This window comes from Nicotiana sylvestris, chromosome 10 (assembly GCF_000393655.2).
Source record: "Nicotiana sylvestris chromosome 10, ASM39365v2, whole genome shotgun sequence".
NCBI classification, from domain to species: Eukaryota; Viridiplantae; Streptophyta; class Magnoliopsida; order Solanales; family Solanaceae; genus Nicotiana; species Nicotiana sylvestris.
This window is the reverse complement of record NC_091066.1, coordinates 160,518,068-160,524,067: the sequence shown is the minus strand read 5'-3', so window position 1 is coordinate 160,524,067 and position 6,000 is coordinate 160,518,068.

Below are 6,000 nucleotides of genomic sequence, written 5' to 3'. Positions count from 1 at the left end.
CTTAGCGAAACTGGCATCTTAGCCATTTTGCTTTGCATCAGTATTGCCAGACCGTTGCCAACTTCAATATCATCACCCGTCAACAAGTTCCCAATAGGATTCTTCGCGATGTTCTGGGTGTCATTGTCCGGCTTACCACAAACCAACCACCTTAACTTTGTGATTCAAAACAAAACAGGTTAGAATGGACTCAGTCGGTCCTCATTATTGACAACATCTTTTTTTCTTCAAATTTTTTCATTTTTCTTTTTTTTCTATTTTTCATTTTTCATTTTTTCATTTTTTTTTCGTTTTTTTTTCATTCTCTTTTTTCTGTCTTTTTTTTTCATTTTTTTTTGTTGTGGTCGAATCTTATGGAGATTGCCTACGTATCATGACCCCGCATGAATCAGACCTTGCGTAGTTCGGACAAAATGAAAGGTAAAAGCAATGAAACATTTTTTCTTTATCAATTTTCATAATAAAACAAATTGGGTTTCGAAGGTTTAAAGATGACCTACAAACTTGAAAATCAAACAACCCGCATATTCTAATCAAAAGATTTACAAAAACAACGGCCAGCTTCCTTTCCCCGTTTGTCAAATGCAACCAAACGATTATTTTTGCAAATGTGGCCCTGTCAAACTTCACATGAATTTTGATGCAGGGAAGGATTATTTTGACACTTTACCAACTTGTCCATTCTTTTACGAAAACAACCTTTCGACAACTGAAAGATACTCTAAGGCTATTTCGGCAAGAACGGTTTAAGACGCGGCCGAAGCTGGCTCGGCTTATTATGACAAAATTCAAACGGTATTCACCTGACCGCCGACTCTTTGTTTTTTTTTTCAAATTATAATAAAAACCTAATGTTGCAAACACGACCCTTCAGCACCTCGGGGACGAAGATTTTTAAGGCTGTGTGGGTCCATATCTCAAAATGACCCAAAGGTGGCTGTTTATGCCAGGTCAGCCTTCCGGCGTCCCTTTCGGGAACATTCGGCTATTTATGACAAAACAGCATCACCTGACTTATTTATAACTCTTTTTATCGTTTTTCAAATTAGAAAAGTCAATATTGCAAACACGGTCTTTCAACGTCTCGGGGACGAAGATTTTTAGGCTATGAGGGTCAACTGGACCAAGTCTTAAAAAATGACCCAAAGGTGACTGTTTATGCAAAGTCAGCCTTCCGGCGTCCCATTCGGGAACATTCGGCTATTTATGACAAAACAACATCACCAAAATTAAAATTTGACATATATTTTTTGTTATTTATTTATTTTTAGCTTTTTTAGCAAAAGGTGGGGTTGGACCCGATGAGGGTTGCCTACGTATCTCACATCCGGTGAGAATCAAACCCGCGTAGTTCGGGCAATCAAGAATAAGTAGATGAACTAACTTCCTTTTTTGAATTTGTGAAAGAACTACTTTAAAAGGAGAAAGGAAATATTTTTGATTGATTTTCTTTTTAAAAGAAAGACTTCTAAGATATATATATATATTTTTTTTAAATTTCCATTTGTTTTTTTTTCTTATTCTAAAGGAAGAAGAAAATATTTTTCGGAATTTTACCTTTAATAAAAGAAATGCTTCTAAAAAATATATTTTTTTTGAATTTTGAATTTTCTTTTCAATTTTGAAAGAAGAAAAATATTTTCGGATTTTTTTCTATCTTATTATACATTTTTTTAAAAAAAAATAGTTAAAAGACTTTCTAAAGAAGTTAATAATGGAAAATATTTTTGGATTTTTTTTTTGTTTTTGAAAATTGGGGGTCTAAAAACCTTTCTAGACTTTTTGGCAAGACAAATATTTTTGCAACAAATAAAGACATATATATATTTTTTGGAAATAAAAACTTTTGGATATATATATATATATATATATATATATATATATATATATATATATATATATATACATGTATATATTTGTGACAAATAATGAAAGACTCTTTTTTTATTATTATTGTTATTATTTTTTGAATTTTCATAAAAAACCCATTTTAAAAAAGTAAGACTCTTTTTAATTTTTATTTTTATGACAAGACAAACTATATATTTCTATATATTTTTTTTGAAAAACAAAACAGAACAACGATTTTTTTTTCTATTTTTCCTTTGCTTTTAATAAAACAAACTAATAAGACGTTTTTTTTCTTTCCAAAATTTCGGCAGAGTTTTGACAGTATTTGGGTATTGGGTTTTTTCAAAAATAAACAATCAATTCCCTAACCGCTTTTCCTTTTTTTCAATTTCACAATATTCATAATATTCAAACACCGGTCAGCATGCGGGCACGAGACAAATAAATGCACGGAAAACAAATAGGATGCATCAGGATGACCTTTTCATATCAGGTTGCTAGTCCTAGACGGACCCAACCCCTGTGTTGAGTCCCCTAAGTCAAATGCAACGTGATGCAAATAAGCGTTCCTACTAGGGATCCGGCATGAAGTCACGTTATTCTATGTTCAAAACCTGGGTCGGTGTTCTAGACAGTGTACCCGAGCGGACCACTCGAGTTGAGGAAGGAGCTCCTGTCCGGGAACCAAAAGGCCAGCCGGCTTAGAAACTTTCCGAGCCTCTTTTATTTAGGGTATGACACTAATAGAATAGGGAGTCTTAACCAGTAAGCACATCCCCGGAGGTAAGAAGAGTAGGTTTCGGCACAGTTTATATACAGTTCAGATAATATCAAAGCGGTAAAGGCAACATTTAGCACATTAGGCTCAAAACATGTAAAAATCAGATAAAGCCAAACATAACAATTTATCTAAGCTCGAATTTCTAACCCTGAACCAGTGGTTCTGGGTTAAAGTATTCCCCAGCAGAGTCGCCAGAGCTGTCACACCTCCTTTTTCCGCACCCGCGAGGGTGCAAGGGAGTTTTTCCAATTAAAGGACAATCGAGACGGGATTGGTTTATTTATTTCAGAGTCGCCACTTGGGAGATTTAGGGTGTCCCAAGTCACCAATTTTAATCCCGAATCGAGGAAAAGAATGACTCCATATTACAGTCTGCGTACCAGAAATTCGGATAAGGAATTCTGTTAACCCGGGAGAAGGTGTTAGGCATTCCCGAGTTCCGTGGTTCTAGCACGGTCGCTCAACTGTTATATTCGGCTTGATTATCTGATTTTATACAAATATGAACTTATGTGCAAATTTTATCTTTTAACCGCTTTATTATTATTGTTTTTAAAAGAAATGTGAACATCGCTTAAAACACGTCTTTGGACTGCGTCACATGAAATGCACCCACAATCCGGAACACGTTTTATTTGATGTTTTGGGATTTGGATTCGGGTCGCATGAAATGCACACCCAGGCTTAAGAAAGTAAAATATTAAACACGCGCCTAAAGAGATTATCGCGTTATTATTTTGGGGAAGACCGTGAAATTCGCTAAACGGTCCTTCCGAATTCTAATTAAACCATACATTTTGTGAGGGCCCCGCAATCTATACGTTTTATTTGGCGAGGCTCGTCTCATTTTTATTTTTAAAGGATAAACCTACAATGACTATATTTTCTATTAAGTTCGTCTCTAAAATAAAAGAAAATCTCTTAATTATTTACATGCTGAAAAAACGTAACTTATTAGTTATTAGTTTACGGCTAATGCGAATGGAAAATTGCGATCGAGTTTGTACAAAAAAAACTGCTTTCATTTTATATTCTGTTATTCAATAATACTAGAACATGAGATTGACCATAATATCAAAACAGATTAATTATTCTCCGATTAATTTAAACTAACATTATTAGATGAAGAAAGTATACATATGCAACCTCATTATTCATTAATCATTCAACTACATCTTTATACGAAGAAAGAAAAATTATATTCAACCACAAATCTAAACAGGAGGAATTCAACAGGAACAAAGCCTGATTAATATTTCATTTTTTGCTTCAAGCCGAGATTGTACAAATGTGTACCTGGAAACAACAGTACAAGAACAAAAGAAGAAGAAGTCAACAGCAGTAATAACACAGCAACAGCAGATTCAGCAACACCGCAAACCAGTACAGTAGGAATAGCAGAAAACCCAGGAGACTATAAACGACTCCAAGTATAGAGAAGAAGTAAAAGGCAGGAAGGTTCTGACTATTTCAGATCTTAAGCGAGGCAATGAAGCAGTAACTATTCTTTTTCAACTTCAAAACTCTCCAAAATGAATTCTGCCCCTGTATATTCAGTGTATCCAGAATGTATATCGGGTGTATACTTCTCACTCCGCCCCCTCTTTTTTTCTTCTCTCTATCTAGTTTTTCCTCTCTTTTTTTCCACCCTTCTTCCTAAATTTTCTCTTCTATTTATAGCAAAATTTTCGAAATTTTCAGATTTGTTTTTTTATTATTTTATTATTTTTTTAATTAAAAGAAATCTCACTTACAAATTGCTTTTATTTTTTAGAAAAAGAAATCCCACATTTATTTACTTTTATTTTTAAAATTCCAACTTTAATTACTTTATCTTATTTAAAATCCCACTTTTTATTTTTTTAAAAGAGAATCTCACTTTATTTAACTTTTCTTTAAAAAAACAAACCACTATCTTTTCTTTTTCTTTTAAAAATGCTACTTTCAATTACTTTAAATTTTTTAAATTTTTAGATACCTTTATATTTATTTTTTAATTCCAACCTTATTTTACTTTTAAATTTTTTAAAACTTTTTACTTTTTTTAAATTTTCTACATTCTTTTACTTTTTTTATTTTTTTATTTTTTATTTTTTTAAAATCATTTCCGAAATTACTATATATATATATATTTTAAAATAAAAATAATAAATAAAATAAAATATTTTCGGATTTTATTTTATATATATAAAAAACAAAAAAATTAAAACTATTAATAGTGATAATTCACTTTTTATTTTTTATTTTTTCGGTTTTGTTTTGTGTTGGACAAAAATGAAGAAGGGGTGTTGGGTTAATGGAGCGGACCGGATCGACCCGGTTTGAAACGGACCGGGTCATGGGGAAAGTTGGGCAATTATTTGGGCCTGTGGTTTGAAATTGAAGAAGTGGCCCAATCCGATTTTTCTTTGTATTTTTGTTCTCTTTTCTTCTTTTATTTTTCTAAAACTAAATTATAAAAGTACTTAAATTATTATTAAGAACTAAATTAAGTTATAAAAGCGCAAATTAACTTCCAATAACAATTAACGCACAATTAAGTAATAATTAAGCATAAAATTGTTCATTTGGACATTAAATGCTAAAAATGCAAAAGATGCCTATTTTTGTATTTTTTATTAATTTAACAAATAAACATGCATAGACAAACATACAAATAGTTACACAAAATATCACAAAAATTGCACACCAAGAAAAATTATTTTATTTTTTTGAATTTTTTGGGAGTAACTCTCATATAGGGCAAAAATCACGTGGGGGGAACATAAATAATGTATGTTTTTATGAAGATAAACATACAAATTTTTTTATTGCGTTTATTAATTTAACAAATAAACATGCATAGACAAACATGAATTTTTTTGAAGCGTCAGTACTGTCATAATATTGATTACGGCAAAAATTCCCTTTTTGTGAAGATCCACTTCCCAAATATTTAATTGATAAATAAATTAAAAGTGGGGGGACTATTTGTATTGGGAAAAAACTGAGTCTGTATATTGAAGATGACGTGTCATGACACATGGACTGGTCAAAAGGTCAAAACGCAATAAATAGCCAAGAGGCACGGGCGACAACAGATATGGGGAGAAGAAAGCAACATAGGTGTGGACCGTTACTCAAATGGCACGAGTCTCGTACCTATTCGAGTCGTTTAAAGACCGAAGATCGGGAGAAGTTGAAGATACAAATCTGATGACGTAAAAGAGTCTAAATACAACATTAAATATCAAATACGTTAGAGAATTTGAATTAAATAGAAATAATTGTGTAACGTTTCTTTTAATATCATTTATTGCTCATAATTGCCTCATTAAAATAAAGGCATTACACTTTCTCCTAGAATCAACTATAAAGGAGAAGGACTC